Source organism: Lotus japonicus, chromosome 5 (genome assembly GCF_012489685.1).
Source record: "Lotus japonicus ecotype B-129 chromosome 5, LjGifu_v1.2".
Classification (NCBI taxonomy): Eukaryota; Viridiplantae; Streptophyta; class Magnoliopsida; order Fabales; family Fabaceae; genus Lotus; species Lotus japonicus.
The window spans coordinates 45,414,576-45,440,075 of NC_080045.1; the positions used below are offsets into that span (position 1 = coordinate 45,414,576).

General features: G+C 36.6%; 1 pseudogene; it reads right to left on the reverse strand.

Annotated features, from left to right (window-relative positions):
* Positions 1–14: 14 nt before the first annotated feature.
* LOC130719642 (cysteine-rich receptor-like protein kinase 10) lies at positions 15–23,612 on the reverse strand (annotated as a pseudogene).
* Between the last annotated feature and the right edge of the window lie 1,888 nt (positions 23,613–25,500).

Genomic DNA, 25,500 nt, shown 5'->3' on the forward strand with positions numbered 1-25,500 from the left:
ATGTCAGGGGCAGGTAGTAAATAATACAAGGAAGATAGAAAAATTCCCATTTCATTCTCTGGTATTCAATATAGAGGATCTAGTGAGCTTTGCAAGTCATCTTTTTACAACAATTATGATATTTAAAGTAACACCTCAACAGTACACAAACTTCACATATACCCCATTTTCTCTCAAACTCTCTCTTGATATCCTACACATCATAATCATATCTATCACTTCTATATTTTCTTCCTTTCTCATTTTAAATTTGAATGTAGACACCTAAATAGGGGGTGGTATTTGGTTTATATAAACAAAGAAAAAACTTACATATGGTCCTAGACATTTTAATTTGGTTGAGAACTGAATATCTTTATTCTGAATCGATCATGTTTATGGCTATCGCCATTATGATCAAAATCTAGCGAGCATGTAGCTCTGTAATTGAAGCCTCACTGACTGAACCTTGAGCTGAACTATACTCCCATGACTGCATGTCTGGAAGGTTTTCAGTTCTACTATCCACATAAAATGCAGGTTCTGTAGGCACTGGAAGAGTGACAGAGTAACTATTAAGCATCAGGACAACAGAAGCCATGGTTGGCCTGCTAGCAACGTTATCTTGAACACAGAGTAACCCAATGTGGATGCATCGTATCATCTCATTTCGGGAATCACTGCTTAATGCCAGATCTATAATATTTGTAGCTGATCCATCCCTCCAGTTTTTCCATGCCTGCAGGAATTTGCTCAATAGCAATGACTATAAGTTAGGTTTCCCTTCTAAAGGAATGTTGAAAAACTAACAATTCATTTAGTTCCATACTTCTGAACACAAGAAAAATAAATGATGAGAAGAAGAAAATGACTTACAAAGCTCACTAGATCCTCTATATTCTCCCCATGATGAATGCTGCTATTTTTTTGCCCACTTACAATCTCAAGAACTAGCACACCAAAACTAAAGACATCTGACTTCACTGAAAACTGTCCGTGCATTGCATATTCAGGTGCCATATAGCCACTGGATAACAATGGACGAGCTTAATCAATCAAAATATTTTCACAATTATCTTCAAGTTTTCAGATGCTAAGCTCAATGATATCAATATCAGCAAATGCTTCATTTGAATACTTACTAGGTTCCAACAATTCTATTTGTATTTTCTTGAGTTTGATCCACAACAAATAGTCTTGCCATGCCAAAATCGGATATCTTAGGATTCATCTCATCGTCTAACAGTATGTTGCTTGCTTTTAGATCACGATGGATTATGCGTAGTCGAGAATCCTCGTGAAGGTAAAGAATGCCTCGAGCAATACCTGCAATGATTTTGTAGCGCATTTCCCAATATAATTGTGCTCTCTTGGTTTGATCTGCATATACCCCCAAATGTGAATATCAGAAGTATGTAATTCAGCTTACTGTATATTTCGAAACTTGAGTAGACTTTTATGTAGGGGGAGAAGTGATATGGAAAAAGCTACTAGCACTAGTTTTTGTATGGAAAAAGTGTCTCTGAGATGGTTAATTGTGGACAAAAACACAACTGAAGTGTAAGAGGTATAGTTCAATTTAGTGCAGGTTTGGAAACTCACGGGAAAATCATGGTGAAGTCAAAATTATGGTGAAGCAATTTCCTTTAGCTTTTACTTCAGTCCGCCATAATTTTGACTTCACCTTGGTTTCCGAACGAGTTTACATATACGCACTAAACATATACATTCAAACCTACCAAATATGAAGTAGTCAAGACTTTTGTTAGGAAAAAATTCATAGACAAGTAGCCTTTCCCTTTTTTTCAGACAGAATCCAAGTAGTCTAACTAAATTTCGATGCTGAAGTTTAGCCCCTAAAAGTACTTCATTCCTAAATTCTAGATCTGCTTGTGCAGAATTCCTTGACAGCCTTTTGACAGCAATCTCTTGTCCATTGGCAAGCCTACCCTGAAAGCATATCAGTTAAGAATAGTAAATTCTCCGCAACTATCTGAAAATATCATATTTTGGTGAAGTCATGATATTTTACAATGTTAATTTACCCTGTATACAGCTCCAAATCCACCTTGTCCAAGTTTATTAGAATTAGAAAAGTCGTCTGTACTCTGTAGCATCTTTTATGGTGCTGAAGTTGAATTGCAATGGCTCAGAAATTTCAATTTCATCGATATCATCATCATCTTCTTGAGCTTCACCTAGGGAATGGCTTCAAATCAGTACATTTTTCACATTTTATGACTACAACAAAACCTTCTCGGCTTCTCTAACCATACTAAATATGCAGAATTCAGTGCAGTTTAAAACTAGCATAGCTAGATATAATTTCTTAGTGTGAAACCATCACATGATCACACAATGATTATTTGCATCTTTTGTTCCTTTTCCCTTATCAGTTAGTCCTAGTCGTTAATAGAGTAAAGCATCCTTTGAATTGCTGAGAAAGGCATTATTTCATTTTCTACTTGCAAAAATGGAATCTTTCTCTTACATATGAACTAAGATCCTCTGTTCTCGTTCGATGTCTCATTACATGTTTCACAAGTCCAATTGTGTCATGTTATTTAACAATAACTCATGTCCTGGATTGAGGGGAAAACACTAGTTAGTACTACTTACTTTCAATCTTTCTCGTCGGCTTCCTCGCACTTAAATAGATGCAGATAAAAGTGAGCAGCACCATAGCAGCAACAATTGGTACAACTATGGCGATGACAGTGAGAGTTTTGTTGCTTCTTCCTGCACAAACACAATTTTTGGAAAAAATCTACCTCATAAATCATAAGTTTCATCAGAATCAACTAAAATCCCCCCTCCATTAAGGGTGTGTTTTGGTTTAACAGAGGGAAGAGGAGAGATTTTGATTGAGGGGAGGAGAGTGATTTTAACTTATTGAAAACAAATTTACTTTAGTTACCCTTACTTTTAAAAGAGTTTTAAAACAGAGGAATGCCATTTTTGTCTAATGAAATATTTCCCTTCTAAATCCCCCACTTTCAGAATGGAGACAAATTGAATTACAAGTGGTTTTGCCATTCCCCTCCCCTTAGAAATTGAACCAAACAAGACAAGTTTAACAAAACTATGAAAAGTATCACAGTAAAGGAGAGAAAAATGGAAAATAACTTGTGTTCTTCATTAGTGTTTAACTGTTTACACTTTTCTCTTATATAGAAGTAGAAAAACTAACTTTCACTTCTAGTAACAAAAGGGCTATAACTACTTAACAGTAAAGGGAAACTAACTTGACAACTACTAACTGGAATTGAATACGAACACATTAGTAGAATACAGTTAGAAATCTCATGATTTCACAAAAAGCTCTCCGTTTTTATTCATTCTCCTCCGACCAAACACTATGTAAAATTTATTTATTTATTCCTCCATGAGATGAAAAAGGAAGACAAAACCACACAGAAGAAAAAGTTCAAAGTTGTGTCATGGATGTAAAAGCTGGATCATGAAGTCAACTTGACAAGTATACCTGGTGAAGTAGTGTTGTTACTAGTGGTGGTGGTGGTTGATGGGTGAGGTGGCTGTGGTAGCGGTGCAGGTGCAGGTGTAGCTGTTAGTCCATAGAATAGGAAATTGGTTTCATATCTCATATAACAGCTTGGCCTCACCACTCTGCCACCAATCTTGTCTCTACAACAATCTTTGTCCATTTGCGCGATAGACTCAATCAAGCAAGCATTGCATTGTGTCTCATCCAAATCAGGAGTGCACTGCACCAGACCATAAATGGTCTGAGAATCAGGACTTGGTGCCCTTGATGCAGCATATTTCAGATGAGAGTCTCCTGATGCAGCTTTGCTTGTTAAATTCTCCAGCAATTTCCTCACCACTACATTGAACTCATTCAAATTGGTTGCGTTCATCATGTTATGGGCATAGTATCCGGGGACATCTTCCATATTGTGAAATATTGGTCGGTCTGAGTAGCGCAGCATGCATTTCTCATCTTCATACCACCCAATCGCCTCTTTCTGGTTTGGACAAAGTTGTGTGAGATTGGCTTTTGAACTGCTGAGGCAACTGCGGCACTCATCTGCAGTGGCGGAAGCAGAAATTTGAGATTATGTGCAGTGTTGTCAAACTCGCGAGTTAACTCGTAAACTTGTACGAGTCTACGTTTCTAGGTGCCAAAAACGAGTTAACTCGCAGGTAAACTCAAAATTTCCTTGACTCGAGAAAACTCGTGTCAGACTCGGTAGACTCGTACAAACTCGCGAGTTTACTCCGAGTTTACGAGTCAAGGAGGAAATTGGATTTTGTACTAAATCTCAAAATTAAAAGGGTAATTTGGGGTCCATATCAAGTTTCTTCTCTCATTTTCTCAGAGTTCTGACCTCAAGTGGCCTTCTCCTTGCTTAGAACATGAGAAAATATGTTGACTTGATCAAACCAGTTTACTGAGCCAAACTTACTATCAGTTTTGGTCTATTATTTTTTCAATTCATTTTTCATTCATTTGAGTCTTTTTCATTTCAAAAAGAATATTGAACTACTCCCTCCGTCCTTAATTATAAGCTAACATTGAGACTTTTTTTGTGTCACTAAATATAAGCTAACCTTGCAAAAGTTAATATTTCTTTCCATATTCACCCTTGCATTTATTGGTAGTGGAGCACCACCATTAGTAGTACAATGATGAAAAAGTGTTATCATAAATAGGGGTAAACATAGAAAGTTGTACATTTTTTTTGAAAACCAATGCATCAATTAAGGCTTTCTTATTAAGTGTGATTTTTACAACTTTAGCTTATAATTAGGGACGGAGGGAGTATGTTTTATTATGAAGTTGGGTGTTGAATTTATTTGGTTAATGTCTCCTTGGTGGTCTTAATAAACAATGACAAGTTTTTTTTTTGGTAGACGAGTCTACGAGTTAACTCGGCAAAATGAATTTACCTCCCAAAACGAGTCTACTTAGACTCTCGAGTTTGACAACCTTGATTATGTGGGCTAAGATAAAAAAAAATGACATGGCGCACATGAATTTTATAGCTCACACACATAGGTACTACACGTAAGAAAACAAAAATTGAAAAGCTTGTTAGTACTGTTTACCTGGGGCAACATCACCTCTACACAGTCCAATGGCGTTTACTTTGTTAGTACTGTTTTCACCACCATTTGAGAAATTATAGAAACTGTAGTTAATTTCTGTGTTGGAAGTGAGAGTGGACAAAAGGGTGTTGAGGTTGGTGTGGTAGGTGCTGTTGGCTGTGAAGTTACCCCTGTTATTAAAATCACAGAAGTAGTGAAAGTTTTGTGTGTTGTTTGCGGCGTTGGCTTGAAATGTGAAAATGATTAAGAGAAAGGAACAGAAAACACAGGTAAGAATAACAGCCATATTGGTTGTCCTTTGGAAATAAGAAGTAAAACTCAGAGAAGAGCATTCAAGTGTTTGCTTTGTAGCATCTTTATTTCCCAAGAAGAAGACTTGGAGTTGGATGATTCAATGCAGGGACGGCAAAAGCGTGTTAATCTAAGAGCAACTCCAACGCTGGTTTCTTAACCCAGCTGGAGTTGCTAAGATACGGTTTCTTATTTTTTTCAGCATTGGAGCTTGCTGAAAAGGCAGGTTCAGTTTCTTAGCTACAGTGCATGGTTGCTTCTGCAAGCAACTATGCTTTTTGGTTTCTTAAGTTAAAAAATGATATTTTCTCTCACCGAAACCCAACTGATTTCAGTGGGAAAACAACAGAATGGAAAACAGAAGGCAAGAAGATGAAATTGAACATGAACATAATTTTTTTGCAATAAATTTACATGAACAGAACCTCAAATTTACAGACCAGAGGTTAAAATTTACATGAAAAAAAAAACAAAACAAAAATCATAATCCAAATCTTGACTCAGAAGCTCTGATCTGCAAAGGGAGATGAGAGAGTTTCAATAGAAGGGTCATGAACAAACGAAAATCAACAAAACAAAGAGAAAACAACACGAACTCACCTCAGATCACTTTGCATGTGAGGAAAGGAAGCTTCTTTGTGAGATTGAAGGCCTTGATACGATGAAACAAGGCCGGTGGTTGCCGGATCGTGGCCGGAGGGTGGCGGGTTGGGGGCGTTAGGCCTGGAGCATGGCTGTTTGGCGGCGGATTGTGGCGGAGCCTGGCTTTTTGAGGTGGATCGTGACTCTTCTTCTTCCTGCGAGCGTGAGTGAGACCGAGAGAGGAGATCGCGAACAGGAACAGGAGAGGAGAAAGAGAGAGCGAGTGGGTGAGAGAGATAGAGAGGAGGGACAGAGGTGGAGATGGCGGTGGTGGGTGTTTGTTGCCGGTGGAGGTCGTTTGGAGGGGCTTGAGGAAGAAGAAGGTGAAGGAGAGAGCTTGAGGGTTAGGAGGAAGAAGGGTGAGGGTGAGGAGCGGCTAGGGTTCTGAAGATGGGAGAAAAGAAAATGTATTTATAGTGGGTGACCGGCTGAGCCGGTCATCCCACCGTTATGGACCGGTCCAGACCGGTTTAGACCGGCTGGAGCCGGTTTTCTGCCCGTTTGGGCTTTTTTTTTTAAATTTTTTTGAATTGACCGGTTTGACCGGTTTTCTTACCGTTTTTTTCAATTCTCAGCATATTTACCTTATATATAGTATTAGCAACAACAAGTATCGCATTCATTGGCCCAAACCACTATTTAACCTTCAATTCCCAGCTTCTTTACCTTATACACTAGCATTTGAAACACTAGCATTTACTCCCACAATTTCTCTCTTGTCCAAAAATTCTCAAATTTCTCAAAATGTCTAATCCTTATGAGCAATACTATCCACTGCTCGACAATGAAACACCTCCTACAAGTGAAGGTTTGCAACCTTCGCCTATGTTTCCGCCACAAAACCAATCTCCGCAGATGATTCACCCGCAAAGCCAACCTATGATGGTGTTCCAACAACAAAACCAACATTCGCAGATGATTCGCCCGCAAAGCCAACCTATGCCGATGTTCCAACAACAAAACCCACATCCGCAAATGTATCAACCACAAAGCCAACATCCGCAGATGTGTCACCCTCAAAACCAACCTCCTCACACCGGTGGTAATGTTCAAAATCCTTCGTATCAAATGTTTCCACAATCGTTCTACCATCAAAACCAACCTCAGGGTCAAATGGGACCATATCCACCACAAATGTCTTATCCAAACAATCCACAATATTGCATGTATCCACCACAATACCGAGCACCTCCTACTGGTAGCAGCAGTAGTTCAAAAGTCTCAAGTACACAATGTGAGGCTATGCCCGATGAGCCTGAATTTTCTACTCAACGGGGTCTAGATGATATTGATCTTGAAGAATCCGGAAAGAAACGCACCAAATGGAGTGGTAAAGATAATATACTTCTTCTTCAATCATGGCTCAACGTTTCTACCGATCGGGTCGTGGGAAATGAGCAAAAGTCAGATTTGTTCTGGAATAAGATTCGAGCCCAATATGAGGAGTACCGCGACGATGCCTCTCCTTCGAGGACATGGTTATCCCTGAAATCTCATTTTAATAAATTGAATGCTGATCTTCAAAAATTTGTCGGTTGCCACACTAAAGCCGTCAATCATTGGAAAAGTGGACACTCAGATAAGGACATCATGGCTACGGCGCATCAATTATATCATGTAGATACGGGTAAAGATTTCAAACATGAGAATGAATGGCGGTTGGTGAAGGATGAACCAAAGTGGAAGGGAACATTTATGACAACCAGTTCAACGAGGCAGAAGAAGTCAGGAGATGGGGTGTATGCAACATCGTCTGACCGGAGTGCATCAATTGAGGGCGACGAATATGAGGCCACACAACCAGCAACCCGCCCGTTGGGAAAAAAGAACCAGAAAAGGAAGGCCAAAGTAGGAGACACAGCTTCAAGTGATCTCGATTATGTTCCTAACTCCGAGATGATAGCCATCGGGAAAGCTAAACTGGGATTCCTTGCGAGTTTTGAGAAGCTCAAGACTGAAGAACTGGAGGTGAAAAAGGAAAAAAACAAACTTCAAAAGGCGCGGTTATTGAAGGAATACAAAGATATCCTTATGGAGGACACATCTGAAATGAATGAGGTGCAGTTAGCAACGCATCAGCGCCTAGTTGAATTCGCCATGAAAGAACTAGGAATGTCTTAATTCTTGTTGTTGTCTTTCTTAGCGTGTGCCAATGTTGTGATTTTAGCATTTCTACTTATTGATTCTGCATTAGTGTTGTAATTTTAGCATTTCTACTTATGTGTATTGCATTAGTGTTGTAATTTTAGCATTTCTACTTATGTATTCTGCATTAATGTTGTAATTTCAGTATTCGAATTTTTCTTAATGTGTACTGCGTTTCTACTTATGTGTTCTATATAGTCGTTGGGGAATATAGTCGTTCGAGAATATAGCCGTTGGGGAATATAGCCGTTGGGGAATATAGCCGTTGGAGAATATAGCCGTTGTTGTTTCTCTTATTTATACATGTCATATTTCATTCATCTCAACATTCAAGAGTTGTTTTGTCCTCTCATATTGTCTTCCTCCTATCCAATTACACTGATAGTTTCTCATTGTGTCATAGAATGGATCCAAACAATATGGCCGACTTGGACATTTACGACGTTGTCATTGACGAACTTATCAATGACACGACTATAGAAGATATGATGCAGGAGGAGATGGAGTTTTATCAACGACGTGCCAACACCGTTAGGCCCAAGCGAACAAGAAAGGTGATAGAGAGAGATCGTGAAGCTGGGAACGAGCGGTTGTGGAATGACTACTTCTCCGAAAATCCTGTGTACACGGAAGAGCTTTTCCGACGAAGGTTTCGAATGCGAAAGCATGTGTTCCTCAGAATTGTAGGGGCCTTTGGGTCTCATGACCCGTACTTTTTAATGTCTGTCGATGCAGTTGGAAGACAAGGCCTGTCACCATTACAAAAGTGCACCGCCGCTATTCGTATGTTGGCGTACGGATCACCTGCTGACAGTGTTGACGAGTACGTTCGAATTGGTGAAAGTACTGCAATTGAGTGCTTAAAGAATTTTGTGGAAGGTGTGTGTGCAGTATTTGGTGAAACATACTTGAGGCGCCCGAACCAGGAAGACATTACCCGCTTACTTCAATGGGGCGAGTATCGTGGATTTCCAGGTATGTTGGGTTCTATTGATTGTATGCATTGGGAATGGAAGAATTGTCCAGTTGCGTGGAAAGGTCAATTCACCCGAGGTGATCATGGAAAGCCCACAATCATGCTTGAAGCAGTGGCATCACAAGACTTGTGGATTTGGCATGCATTTTTTGGCATTGCAGGTTCTAACAATGACATTAATGTGCTAAATCAATCTCTGGTTTTTAATGAGGTTTTGAGTGGAAATGCTCCCATGGTGAACTTTAGCGTGAATGGAACAATGTATAACATGGGATACTATCTAGCAGACGGTATCTATCCCCCGTGGGCTACATTTGTGAAGACCATCCCAATGCCGCAAGGAGAAAAAAGGCAAAAATTTGCGAAAAGACAAGAAGGAGCAAGAAAGGACGTTGAACGTGCATTCGGCGTTCTCCAATCTCGGTTTGCAATAGTTCGTGGTCCATCACGCTTTTGGCATCCGAATGAGATGAAGTCAATAATGTATGCTTGCATCATATTGCACAACATGATTGTTGAAGATGAGCGCAACACGTACCGAGGTAATTTTGTTTATGATCAGATCAATAATGACATATTGGATGCTGAAGTAGTAAGTGGTCCTATTCCCGCTTTTAGAAATATCTTGGAAAGAAGAGCACATCAAATTGATAGGTCAATTCATCACCAGCTTCAAGCAGACTTGGTGGAGCATATTTGGCAGCTTCCCGAAAACGAGAATAATGAAAATTAACCTTCAAGTGTTATTATGTATTTCATTTCAAATGTATTGTTGCTTATTTTTCATTGTCATGTATTTTCTTTCGTCTTTATTTCTATCATTCAATAAAATTGTTTTTGCTAGAAATAACACAATGTACTTTTTTATTTTTGTTTCAAGTTAGCATGCCGATATTTAAATTTAATTGTTTTAAATATTAAGTAAAATTAAATTTAAATTAAATTCGTATTAATTTTAATTAAATTATTTTTAAGTTGAAGTATTGATTTAGTATTAAATTTTAAATCTAAATTGAGTGAAAATAAATATTATTAATTTATGTTGTATGGTGGGACACGGGTGGGACCCTTCAAATAGTAATTTAAGAAACCATGGGTTGGAGCAAAATCTGCTTCAGTTTCTTAGGAGTTTCTTAAGTCTGATGTGGCAGACAGGGCCCACAGGAATAGTGCTGAATAGTGCTGAATAGTGTGTTAAGAAACCAGATAAGAATTTTGGGGTTGGAGTTGCTCTAAGGAAATTGTTCCAACAAAGGCTCTTTGTGACTGGTTAGTTACTTTCTTGTTCCAAACTTTATTAATTTTCAAATGGTAGTCAATTTTACCACTCAAACTTTCCACACATCTTCCTTACCAAGTTCTCTAATAGACTCCAACCTAGCCAAGCTCCTTCCCAAATGAGTGATTATATGTGAATATACTAAATCATCCCTTCCTATTTATAAGAACTAAATGAGATGTTTATTTTGGTCTTTTTCATAAGAACTAAATTAAAGCTTGTGTGATACTCCCTCCGTTCCCATTTATAAGTTCATTTTACCCAATTCTCTTAGATTAAGAAAAGTAGTTACAAGTAATAAATTTGTAAAAGAATTTATTCACTTTCCTAGATTAACCTTATTTAATTTCTTATAAATTTCTCTCTCCAAGTTATTATTTCAAAATCTCATTGTCTCTTTCATATTAAATATGAGGATAGTTTTGGGAAAAAATAATTAATGCTCCATTGATATTGTAAATGGACTTATATTTAGGAACAAGAAAAACACTCAAAATTGACCTTATAATAAGGAACGGAGGGAGTATCAATTATTTTTTTGACATTATTGTTCTTAATAATTTTGAACTAGTAAAATAGGCAGCTCATTAATTATATTCTCTCTCATAGAAACTTTTTTTTTTTTGGATAAGCAAAATTGTATTAGATATCAGAGTACAAGGGGTACTCCAACCCGAATACAAACAAAAGGAAAACGAGAATACAGGAAATAGCCTAACAATAGAAACTAACAGAAACCAACATGAAACTTGTACTGACTCAACTATATCAAAGTATATCCTTAATTACTCTAACAAAGTATATCCTTAGCTAGTACCCTCTGCCACTAACTAGTAACATGGTTGGACCATCCAGTAAATGCTTCAGTCAACTAAGCAGCTCACAATTGAGAGGAACCTGAGCACAGCAGCAGCGAGCACCATTCAATCACCACATTTCCTTGGACGCAGCTCCCAAATCAATAGTAGTAAAGAAATAGTGAATTGTAAGCCACCACGGCCCTTTCACTGCTAACAATTTTGGATACACATCATGGGACTTGTAAACCATTCAAATAGTGAATTTCTAAAACCTCCCAGACCTGCATTACACCATTGCCAGGATTTCAGCTTTACCATATCCAATATGTTAGATAAATTAGCCTCCACTGATCTAAAAATAATTACACTTTCCTATACCACATACACATGATATGACGAGTAATTTTGGAAGTTTAATACTTCCTCCGTTCCTATTTAACTGTCCACTTTAAAGAAATTTGTTTGTTCCTATTTAACTGTCTACTTAGCATTTCAAGAGAGCATTTAATGATGTTTTACCAAATAATGTCCTTGTCAGACTAGTAAATGAAGAGAGATAACATACAACTTAAAGGGTAAAACAGAAAAAACATATGTAACTTTTCTAAAAATCAACAAAATTAACTACACTCTTAATCTATGTGCCACACCTAAAGTGGACAGATAAAAAGGAATGGAGGGAGTATTAATTTAGAATAAATTTAACTACTTTAACTTGTTTTCTTAAAACTATGTGAGGTAGTTTTTTTGGCTCTTATAAATAGGACAGGAGCTAAGGGAATGAAGGGATTTTCAGGGTGAAGGGTTAGGGTTCGAATCCTAGCGAATGAACTAATTTACTAACAATTAACCACTAACTTTGGCCTATAAAAAAAAGATCGAAGCTATATTCGGTCATATTTATAAGAAATAGGACCGGAGCTACCTTCGGTTCTATTTATAAAAATCAAATGAGGTGTTTATCTTGGTTTTTTTTATAAGAACCAAATTGGAACTTGTGTTATATTAATTATTTTGACACTATTACCCTTAATAATTTTGAATTAGTGAAATGTGCAGCTCACAAGCATTATATTCTCTCTCATCTCACTCGTCAAAACTAATTACAATTTTCTAAGCCACTTACACATAATATAAGAAGGGTAATTTTGAAAGTTTAACATTAAATTAGCATAAGTTTATTACATTGAGTAATGATACATTCGCACTTCACTTTCTCTTACATCTCATTTTCACACTTTTCTATCTCTCTCTATTTTCTGGTACATCACATATTATATCACTCATTTCTATCATTTCTCCTTATTTATTAAGGTGGAGGTGAAAAAGTGGTGTAAAGACAACATTAGAAGATGCTTCTGAACTTGCGATATCAAAAAAGTTGTTATAGATGACATGGTGGGTGACACCTAAATTTGAATATCCGGAGCTCTTTTTATAGGCTTTGGAATTGGGCCTAGTGAGATAGGTTTGGGTATATAATTTAGGCTTAATTGCACTTTTGGTCTCCCAACTATTGCTTTCTTGCGAAAATCGTCCTCAGACTTCAAAATTAGCAAAAAAACGTCCTCCAACTATACATGTCGTTACACTTTGGGTCTGCCGTTTGCCTTCCGTGAGAAACTAACGTGAGAAGCTGATGTGGCTGCCTCACGCGTGTCTCACGTGACTTTCTTCAGAGAGCTTGATGACTGGACAAGTCACATGCTTCTCACGTGACTCTGAAAGGCTCCAACGGTCATCTCACTCCTCCATCGTCTTCTTCACCATGGAACCATTTTAGAGTCACCTAAGAAGCATGTGACTTGTCCAGTCATCAAGCTCTTTGAAGAAAGTCACGTGAGACACGCGTGAGGGAACAAGCAGGGGCGGAGGGAAGGGGTGGCCATGGCCCTCCCTCTCCTCAATTTTGATACCTGCATATATGTATCAGTGCTTGCTATTGCTAATTAATATGTACTGTCACAGTTACACACACACAGATACGTTTAATACATATATATATATATATATATATATATATATATATATATATATATATATATAATAATATCATCACATTCATTATCATGTCCTACTTTTCTTATTTGTAATTTATACACATTTCACTTAATTTTCATCACATTTTTATTCACTTTATATTATTATTTCCCTCATATATTTTTTTATAATATCTTACATTTCAATATTTTTTATTCATGTCTTTCTTGGAGTGTGATCAAATACTAATGAGTCTGTAAAAAAAAAAAACTCAAATGAGTGTGAATGATTATCATTTTTTTTTCTAGCACTTTTTAAGATGACAAACACTCTTGCTCTTTTTTTTTTTTTTACTTACGGTTACAAAAAAACTTATAAGTTAGTTAATATACATTATACTTAAACTAGTTATAGTTATATATGTCTTCTAATTATAAAATTTTATTATGTATCTTGCATATGTAGGGTTTGTGAATTTTTTTCTTCTTATAAATCATAATGCATGTTTGATACACAGTAGAAGGAAGTGACGGTAAGACAAAATTATAGTGTATTAGAAGCAATTAATTTCTCTTAAATTTTGTTTTTGTTCACAATAATTTTTTGTTCAACGTATCAAAATATACACCGTTCAATCTCGGTCCCCCATATCAAAATGCTGGCTACGCACCTGGGAACTAGGGATTAATTCAGAGTTTATTCCTAAATAATTGAAATTTCAATTTAATGATCATGAAATCTTCAAAACAACCTTCTTATATAGGGGTAATAGTTAAAAGCTAATGTGAATTTAAAGTTGTAAAGATCGAATTGGAGTGCAGCACATATTTGGTGGGTACACCGTGAAAAAATGGTAATTCATGTCTCAAATGTTTTAACTTATCTTCTGTATATGAATAATTTATTGTGCTTAATAACTTAGTCTTGTTTCTTGTATATGAGTTCCCCACTTCCCCCATTATACCTCTTTTACTGCAATTTAATTTGTTTGGTTTATAAAAAAGTAAAAGTAGTAATTTTATAAAACTATGATAATTAAGGATACGCGGCAGGATGGGTTTTGTTGTGGTTAGATATCGGTGGATTAAGAGGACTGAGTATGTTTATCAAAAAAAAAAAAAGAGGACTGAGTATGATATTGACCATCCGTTGACTTTATGTCATTTTACAATGATTTGACTTTTTTGATTTTATTCTTTCTTCTGAAAAGTACTTTCGGTCATGTATACTTGTTCAAAGGGAGAAAATGGTTTTTTGTAGTTTTTTTTGAAAGTGTAGTTTTGAACAGGATTAACCAGTGTTATCAGACTCGGACCGGTGATCGACTCGGTCAAGGCACTGGGTCAATGAGTCAATGGTTCAACCACTGGGTCACTGGTTGAACCGCTTGACTCGGTTGACACTAAAAAAAAATTAAAAATTCATAATACCATAACAAAATGTCACAAATACCGTACACACAAAAGCAATGAGGAATGTTTTGAATATAAATGTATTATTTTACATAATATTAATATAAATATATTATTTTGAATTTTTTAAAAATAGTATTATCCTTTATAACAAAATATATTATGATATTACATATGCAATACATATACAATTTTAAGTTTGTTCCAAAAGGAGTTTGTTCCAGGACCAAATTGAAATGAATTATGCGCAAGCCCAAATGCAACAGTGCAATGAAGGTGAAGGAATATGACAAAAAAGTAAAAGTTTAACCATATGGGCCCATTACATTCTGATAATGAAGACAACCCTAAATTGTTATGCAGCTGTGCGGTGCCTCATCATTCATCAATAACAGAGATCAAATTTCTGGTGAAGCAAGAGTCTCCAAACCACAAAGGGAGAAGTCTACGGCCAAATCATGCCTCTTGTTCAGTGTTATTAAATGTGAGTGAGAGGGAAGGCATAAGGGGAGTGATAGAAAACTTAGATCTCTTTCTCAACTCAACACTGTAAAACTAGCAAAAAGAACCCAGGTTTCTTCTTCCATTTTTTTTTGATACAGTTTTCTTCTTCCTTCAAATGGGTTTTCACGTAAAAAAAAAAAATAGATTGAGGTAGCGGTCGAACCAAACCCGGTCGAGTCACCGGTTTTTTTACTAAACCGGCCGAGTTATAGCGGTTCATACCGAGTCAGTTGCATGGCCGATCGGATGTGTGGCTCGGACCGGTCAGGGGTCCGGTTCCCGGTCCAACCGGTCGAACCGGCCGGTCCGAGCGGAGTTTAATAACACTGGGATTAACTATTATTTTTTTAATTTCCGTTTTTTTTCTGTTACGGCTTGGTTTTAAATAACCATGAGTATCTATCAGGGTGGGGGATTTAAAAATGATTAAGGCCCGGATACGTTTGAAAACTACAGTAAAATCAAAATGTTGATAATAGTCACAATAGTTAAGAAAAATTGATCAAATTGTTTATCATAGATTTTTCATTGTATACCTAGATATTATAATAAAATAGAAATGAGTATCATTTTGTCTTTGATCAATTTGGGAAACTGTATGTAATTTTTCCAACAAAATAAATTTTCCAAGATTTGAATATTTTTTTTTTTTGCTACATCGGAAAATTCCAAGATTTGAACTATAACTTTACAAGATTTAGCCTATTTACCACTTAGATTATGAGCACTATATTGGTATAGGTTAGTTAACTTTATTTCGAGTTTTAACACATAATTAATAATGGTATTTAATTATATATCATTTATGAGTTTACTCATATATCATTTTTCATGTTTAGGGCATATGAGATTTGTATAAGAATTTTGATTTGTTCAATTTTCAAACCAAGCGTATTGCTGAGTCAAGCTAAACGAGTTTTTAAAACCACCACGGCACCACCTCCGGTCTCTCTATATATATGTCCATGCTGCATGTGTTCATTCCACCACCATCAGTCCATCCACCATCTCTCAAATCTAACCAAAGTATCATCAGTTCTCTAGCAAAGAAACTCTCATCCAAATTAAAGCTTATATAAGAGGCAAAAGCAGAATTAAACAATATTATTCTTCATTTCATTCGATTACGTTGTTACGCCGCATACAACAAAGTAAGATCTTAGGGGGTATGGCTTTGTGTAACAGAAGGATTCTTTTGATAGTTGTAATGATTATCTTCTTCATTTTGGTTGCTTCTTCTCAACTTGGAGAAAGTTGCAGGCCCTTGCAAGATGATCATCAATGGAGGAAGGAATCTGAATATGATGGGCTTTTGTTGCAGTTTCTTCCACGAGGCCCATCGAGACCATCAAGCCCTGACCCAAAACATCCCTAAATAAGCACACGCACAGTTGGAGTCATGCATGGCTTCCTCAATCCTCATTGATTTTTCAGGCATACGACAAAGATGTTCATATACCTAACCTACATAGGTTACCATCATGAGGAGCTTACATTCTTTTTGTAAACTATTGTTAATTTTTTCTCGTCCACGCGACTATTTTCTTTTATTACTCAAAAACATTCTTTTATTCACAATTTTTTGTATCTATTTATTTGTTTTGCTATTGGATTCCCACATTACTTAACTTGATTTTTAATTTGGAAACATGGCTTATGCTTTGACGCTTTCGTTATTGGTTCTTACGACAATTGATGACTCCATCTCCATGGAGGGAGTAAAAGTTTCGAACAGTCTCTCATCTCATATTTTTAGTAGCATCATCATAATGTGAATGATATTGATTCGAACATAATTGTCTCCTATTAAAAATCTGTAAGCACAATGTTTTTTTTGGGAGAAACTAATTGGTAAAAGTTTAATTTATTTTTACTTTTTTGTTACAAGAGGAATGCTAAAAGAAATTAAGAACTGCGCTGTCACGTCCATACACAAAGCCGATATGATGAACGATGGAGGAAGCCACCGTGTATACACCTAATTTAGTTATAATTAGGTGTGTAACTGAAACCTTTTTTATAAAGGTTTTAGTTTATGTGTTACTGCTTTTTGTGTTAAACATCGTTTGCATCTAGCAGAATGAGTTGTCGTGTTCACAAGGAATTGGTTTACTATGTCGTTCAATACTTTTAGTAACTTAAGTAATGAAAATTTACAAGATTTAAATTTATTTTTTGCAACACATTTCACAATCTATTGGATATGAAAAGTTTTCAAGAAGACTTTTATAGTTGTTTGATTTATATTTATTTGGAGCATTTGGTGGGTACACAATGACATTATATAGTTGTATGATTTGTAAATTTTTTAGTACCCAGAAATTATTTTGGGTATGATATCCATAATAAGTGACTCAGTAGATTATTGTCATGTGGTATTTTAAGTTATAATTTTATTATTTTGTTGAAAAAAGAGGGAGGGATTTGTTGTTACTATTTTAAAAAGTTCGAAGATTTAATGAATTAATAAAATATCGTTCTTAAGTCTGCTTATGTTATTCATCTAAATTTATTTCATGTTCGAATCATCTTCATCCATGCTCCATCCATCTTGAACCTCCAAATCTTGATTCTTGAGACATACCCCTGGATAACAAAAAAAATTAAAGTACTAGGCAACCAAACACTAGAAACGCACACTTTACAACCGCAAAACCAATCGTGGCGAACCACCACTGCTTCATAGTCTCTACCACACCCTCAAACATCACCATGGTGGCCCTCTCCCCATTAAGCTCGCCACCAAATTAACTTTGTCATTGAACACCAACTGCGCCACTTCGTCCGCCACCGTGTATTTGTCCAACTCCGTCGCGTAACTGTCAAAGCCAACATCTCTTGTTCCATCCAAAATGAGTCACATTTACCATTGTCGAAACCCAGAAAAATAAAACAAACCCATATATGCGTCATCATTAGCCAACTACCGATTCACCTCCCTTTTTGTGGTACCGAAGCAACCACGTAGAGACCCACCGCGTTGTCAATGAAAGAAGATGAATTCGTGAAATTGATGGTAGAGAATGAAAAAAAGAGAAGATTCAATATTTCAACTGTAATTGGGATCTTCAACGCGAACCAAACTTAGATTTGTGTCGTGATCGAGCCCAATCACTAAGTCACTTATTTTCATTGTACAAGAGCCACTACGACGAGACCCACCGCGTCGTCATCAAAAGAAGATAAAATCATGAAATTGAAGGGTAGAGAAAGAGAAATAGAGAAGACAAGGAGAGGGTGAAATTTGGAGATCGTGGCTGATGAACAAAGAGCGATATTGTTTTAGCCGTCGAGTCTGATTGACGATAAGGAGAGTGACATTTGGAGATCATGGTCGACAAATAAAGTGAACGGTGGTGCAAGTTTCGACACCTGTCCTTGGAACAAAATTTTGGTGATGCAGAGGAGGTGAAGAATTGAGAACTGTCTGAAGAGGAACTGTCTAAATATTAACAAATAATTATAATAATATGATTTAAAATTTATAAAAAAAATATTGATACAAACTAAATAAATGTTGACTTAATCACAATATGTATGTTTTCTTACTACCAGATAGTGAATCCCACACTTTTTCATGTTTCACAACTTAATTTTTGTGTAACAAAAATCGGTGCCCACTAAGGTGGACATTTTATATTTTGGTCCACCAGTGCACCCTACTAATTTACAATAAATAAAAATATATTTAAAAAATTAAATTCTTAACATTATCCAGCTGTGTTTTGGCCTTGTGCAATTCGCGGTGGCTGTCGCCATCCTTGTCCCCAGACCTCAACCATTCCATGGAGGAATTAGTTCCCAATCTTCGTTAAAAAATCTCCATCCACTCAAACTAGGTGAGTCAGTGGGTTTTGCCACCATCACATGGGTTTGAAGATATTTTTAATTTCTTGAATTAATCCAATTCTCAATGCTTTCTGGGTGTATGAAACTGTATTAGCCATCTCGTGCACGGTGTGAGCAGGAGCAAGTGAATGAGAGAAAGATTAGCAGAATTATTCCTTCTTTGATTTTGTACCGGTGAGTGAATGAGAGAAATATTAGCAGAAGATGAGCATAAGCAAAAGGAAACATACAATTCTTTCACAAAAGTGTACTTCACATAGTAACCTCCGCATTAGAACCAACAATGGCGCAGGAAACCATCGTTGTAGCTTCTGCAGCGGCAGCTAGAGAGATAAGGGTAGGTTGTACCACTAACATGCCTTTGCAGAAGGAGAGAGAAGAAGAGGGGGTGTGACTAAGGATCATAAATTTACATTGTTACCCTTTTATCATTCATTCAATCTAAAACAATTCAATTAATGAATATTCTAATATTCCTAGATCTAACGGTAATGAACTTTGGTGCATGGGTGGACCAAAACATAAAAGATCCCCCCTAGTGAGCACCATAAAAATCAACCACATAAGTGCGGCCACATATTTGGGGTTTTAAAAAAATGGGAATGGTACATTAAGGCCCCGTTTGGAAGATGTTATTTGAGCTTATTTGATAGCATAAGCTCTTATGCTAGTGTTTGAGAGAGCTTATGCAAACAGCTTATGGGCTGTAGCCCATAAGCTGTTCTGAGCTTATTTTCATAAGCTATTCAGGATAGCTTATGAAAAAAAGCTTATGCTTATATATAGTTTATTTTTAATTTATTTCAATAAATATTTTAAAATAGACTATAAGCGCTAATTAAGCTGTGTTTCTAAACGGGATACTAATACTTATAAGATTATGGTAATTAAGCGGCAAGATGTGAGTTGTCGCGGGATTAAAAAAACTGAGTATGATTATTTAAAAAAAAACTGAGTATGATATCGACCATCCGTTGACTTGATGTCATTTTACATTGATTTGAGTTTTTTGACTTTATTCTTTCTTATGAAAAAAGTACTTTCGGTCTTGTTTACTTGTTCAAAAATCAAAGGGAGAAAATGGTTTTTGTCTTGAATGGGATCAGCTATTTTTTTTTAATTTCCTTTTTCTTTATTACGGCTTGGTCTTCATAATAGCCATGATCGGATCTGTCCGGATGGGGGACTTAAAAAAAAAACTAACTGCACGTAGATAGTGATTAAATATAGAGAAACACAAAACTGAAGAGTGACTTAAAATATTTTTTAATAAGAGATTTTATTTTAGGACTTAACTCATCTTTTATTGGTCTAGACTGTCACATAAGATTTAAGACACTTATAAAGTCCTGATGCACATTTTACTCTAATAGTTTGGGATCTTACTTTATTTTTAATTTTAATTGGACTCACAGTACCTGATATATTGAATGAGAGAAAAATAAATATTAATTTATTTAAGAGCCAACTTTTAAAGGTTGTTGAGTTAAGGCATGATCATGCCATCTAAGATACCTCCAACTCCAATGATAGAATTTAACAAAATCTAGATTTTAATTTAAGATCTTTATTTTAGATCTCCATTAAAGATGGTTCTATCTCCACTGTAATGTTAATTTGCTTACCGTAGTTTTCTGATGAATGCATAATGAAATAGAAATGAGATGATTATTTTCATCCCTTCACCAAATAATCTGTGTAACTGTCATTAATTTTCAATAAATAATTTTTCCTACCTCTAAGGTACGCCGTTTACCACTACATGACTACAACTATATATAAGTAGGTATCTTGATTACAAATTAGTTAATTTTATTTTGAGTTTTAGCACATAATTTTGAATGGTATTAGTTTCAACAAAAAAAAAACAATGGTAATAATTATATACCGTACGTTTATTATGAGTTTACTCAATATCATTTTCATGTTTACTGGCAAGGATTTGTATAAGAATTTTGAATTGTTCAACTTTCAAACAATATTCAAGTTCAACCAATACGTAAATTGCTGAGTCAAGCTAAACGAGTTTTAAAAAACCACTATACCAACTCTGGTCCAAATTATAAAACTTACGACCCCCTCTCCCTATATATATGTCCATGCATGTGTTCCACTACCATCACCAACCATATATCTCTCAAATCTAACCAATATCATCAGCTCTCTAGCAAATAAACTCTCGTCCAAATTAAAGCTCACAAGAGGCAAAAGCAGAATTAAACAACAAATTTCATTTCATCCGATTACATTGTTAATACATACTACAAAGGGATCATATATATATATATATATATATATATATATATATATATATATATATATATATATAATAGGGGCATGGCTTTATCTAACAGCAGGAGGATCCTTTTCCTAATTGTAGTGATCATCTTCTTCATTTTGGTGGCTTCTTCTCAGCTTGGAGCAAGTTGCAGGCCCTTCCAAGATGATCAATGGCGGAAGGAATCTGAATATGATGGGCTTTTGTTGCAATTGCTTCCACGTGGCCCACCGAGACCATCACGCCCCGACCCAACTAAGCCCTAATTATGCATGGCTTCCTCAATCCTGGCCTCATTGATTTTTCATATACCTAACCTGCCTAGCTTACCATCATGATGAGGAGCTTACATTAATTCTCTGTAAATTTATTGTTACTTTTCATATAGCTCATCCACGCCACTATTTTCTCTTACTAAAAAGTCAAAAACATTCTTCTAAGTGACAAGTGATCGTATTTTGAATAGGGCTAAATAAGTCACATTTTTTAATAACATGTTAAAGGGAATTGGAATTTTAGAAAAAGGCATGTATAAGTAATTCACAGCGTCTAAGGTGGATCTGCTAAAATCGAGATCCACTATGAACCACTATTTAAATTTAATAATTTTGTAAAATTTGGGACCACCATGGGATCGTCTTAGTGTTTTATGTTGTTTTATGAGTGTTTGACGAGAAATGACGACTCCATAAAGGAAGAAAAAGTTGGTCAAATAGTCTCTCATATTTTGATATTTTGAGTAGTTTTGAACGTTTGGAGAAAACAAACATTGTTAGAATTTCTATAAAAATGAGGCTTAAATATGTTGGGGGCCCCTACAAAATAAAAATTTCTTTGGTATACACCCTTAAAGGGAAAATAATATGGAGTAATAAGCCCCTGCCGTCAGCTTCTGTCCAATTGTTGCCTGGAGAGGATTTGAACTCGGGTTCTCTACTCTAAGTTCAAATGACTTACCACTAAACCACAAGCTAGCTTTTTGATTCTAGTCCAGATTCTATTATGAGGTGGGCTCCATTTACTCCAAGAGTAACTCTACAAACTTACTCCCAATCCTCACCCTCTAATTTATTGAAATTTAATGGTCCTGATTAATCACTAATTTCCCTCACGTGACATCTTCTTCTCCTTTTGGTAGAAAACATGCCTCCTCACCAAACCCTATATTCTGTTTCAATTTTCTGCTATTGGGTATGAAATCTGTTATGCTTCCACCAGTTCCATGTTGTAGATTTGTCCTACCATCATCCTTGTTTTGCCTTAAACATAATCATTCATTTTCTCTGTCGAATTGATAGTTCCCCCAATGCAATTTTGCTTCTCGAAACCACCGAGTTTTCAACATCAGGTTCTATGAATAATAACAATTGTCTCTAATTCCTTTACAAAGTAATTTATTTTAATGGCAATTGTTAACCATGAGAAATGGGGATAAACATTAAACAGAACACGTATTGAGGAAATGACAAAGGGAAACAACTCCCAACCCAATCATTTGCCATGAAAATCCATTTTAAAACTCTATGGAAAAAGCAAATTCACTGATTTTGAAATATTAAAAGCCGAATGACAGCACACTAGTGATCGATGGAGAAGCAAAACAAGGAGTATTGGGTGGTCTATTTGGGGAAGGAAGAAGAGAAGCGCTCAAATTCTCTCGGCAACTAATTGAGAAAGTCACGTGAGGGTTTTAAGAACCCATCTGAACCGTTAATTTTTAATAAATTAGAGGGTGAGGATTGAGAGTAAGTTTGTAGAGTTACTCTTGGAGAAAATGGAGACCTCCTCTTCTATTATTTATCAAAACAACCAATAACTAATCGAACCCCAGTTCCTCTCTCCTTCACTCCCCTATTTCTTCTTCTTCTTCGTGCATTTTCCCCTCTCTGGTTCTTCTTCACCACTTCTTCCTCCATTCTTCCATCTTCCTCCCTTCTTTATCTGCTCGTGTGTACTTTTAATAGTAAATTCACCCCAACACCATTCCTCTTCTTCATCCCTTCTTCTTCCTCCTTTCTTCACCTATTTCTTCTTTACCAAGAAATAGCAAATTCACCCCAACCCTTGCTGTACAGATTCATGTACCCACATGCACCCCTGAAACAAATTGCAAACTACAAAACAATCAAAGAAAAAAATTGAATCTTTTTGGGAAAATCAGACATGGGCATGGAAAAGGGTGGTCAGATTTAAACCCCAACCACAGGGAGCCATCACAGTCAGCCAAACCACCACCACCCTCCAGTCGTCGAACCATTGTCACGGCCATGACGTCGCCGGCCAGAGCTATCATTACAACCGCCTCCTCGTCCCAATCCCCAAGCCAGAAACAACCAATCACCACCGCCTCTCTCAATCGCAAAACCCCCAACCCCAATCTCTTCACGCATAGCATCACCTTCGTCATTGGAATTGTCGATCTCGAACCCAAATTGCGAAATCATTCACCTCGAACCCTAAATCATCGATCTAACATGCATTGCTTCTTGGGGGTTCGATGTGGATGATGGTGGTTTGGGATTTCAAGCAAGATGGCCTTGGTGAAGAGAAGTTTTGACTGTGGCAGGTGATGGAGGAGAAGGCATGGTAGGGGCATTTAGGGATTTTGACCTCCTGCCATGGTGAAGAAGAAGAGGTGGTGATGGATGAGGGGCAGAGGAGGGAAGTTATGGAGGAGAGGGTATAGGTGGTGGCCGCCGGTGGAGAATGAAGCTAGGAAGGAGAAGAAGAATCTGGTTTCAACTTTTTTTTTCTTCTCAAATATAATTATCAAAACTAAATGGTAAATAGCATATGACGTGGATTCTTATGTAGGAGAGAGAAACAAGTATCTTCATCGCCACCTCACCACTTAACGGAGGTTAACGGCAGGGGCTTAAAGCTACATATTATTTTCCCTTTAAGGGTGTATACCAAAGAAAATTTTTTGTAGGGGCTTAAACCAAATGACCCCTATTTTGTAGGGCCCCCAACATATTTAAGTCTAAAAATGAGCTAATTTAGAGTTTAAATTCTCCCGACAACGACGCTAAATTTTCTGACACAGAGATAAAACTCACTTAAAGTCGGCGTCAGCTAGATTGAAGCTAATTAGCATCGGTGACAGTATTTCATCATTTAGAGTTGCTTATGACAAATGCTAAAATAACTAGCCAATGTAGTGTCCACCCTCGAAAAAATAGTGGCCGTTACCACCAACACTACAGTCACCGTCGAGATTAGGGACGGTCTAGACCGAAGCTAACTCTACGTATTTCATCAGTTAGCGTCAGCTAGTCGTCGCTACCTTCACCGACTAGATTAGATTCAGCCTAGACTGAGCTAACTTCGCGTATTTCATCAATTAGTGTCGGCCAACCGACACTAAATTCATAGATTTCTCCTTCCATGCTTCCTTAATTATAAGCATCTCTTTGCCATTTTTTACCAAACCATACTTTTTATCTTTTCTTCCTCCGCCCCTTGCCCTGATCTGCCGCCATCCGCCTTGTCTACCGCCCCTTTCCCTTCTCTATCGCTGATCCTCGTCACCTTTCTCTGTCGCCCCTTGCCCCTCATGTAACATCCCGATCTCATGACTACTGACCTCACGGTAACAACACAAGTCTTTCCAGCATGCTTTGTCCTCACTTATGCGCGCTTCCTAGAAAACTTCCCAAGAGGTCACCCATGCATCCCAAATTGCTCCAAGGAAATCCACCTTAACCTCGGAGATTTTCTGAGTTGGACTACCAAAAAGAAGATTTCTTTGCATACTTATTTTTAATTTGTACCCATTATTCATTCTTGAGTGAATGAGATGTTTCCAATTGTTTAGGAAATACATGTTAGCAATTTTCAATTTACTGCAACATGGAGAAAAACACAAATTTTCAGGATTAAAAAATTCGATAAAAATATTAATATTTAGTATGATATGGTGATATAATTAGGCTTAATTGCACATTTGCCCCCTCATCTTTCACCGTTGTGCAAAGTCTCTCCCCCATGTTTAAAACGAGCAGATTCCCTCCCTCATGTTTCAAATTGTGCTGCCGTTAACTTTCCATCAAATTGTTAACTGTGATTGTTATTTTCACCCCCCCTTTTTACTATCTGCACCACTTACACTAAATTAAAAAAAAAATAATTAAATTTCTACCTTGGCTTAATCGCACTTTTCTCTTTCTCCATCTCCCTTAACCTTCTTCATCTGCATCCTTTTTCTTCTTCTTCATCATTCAGCTCAAAATCACATCACCTAGCTCTCTCTCCCTTTAAAAGAGCTATCTTAAAAAGCTTCAAAATTTGACCTG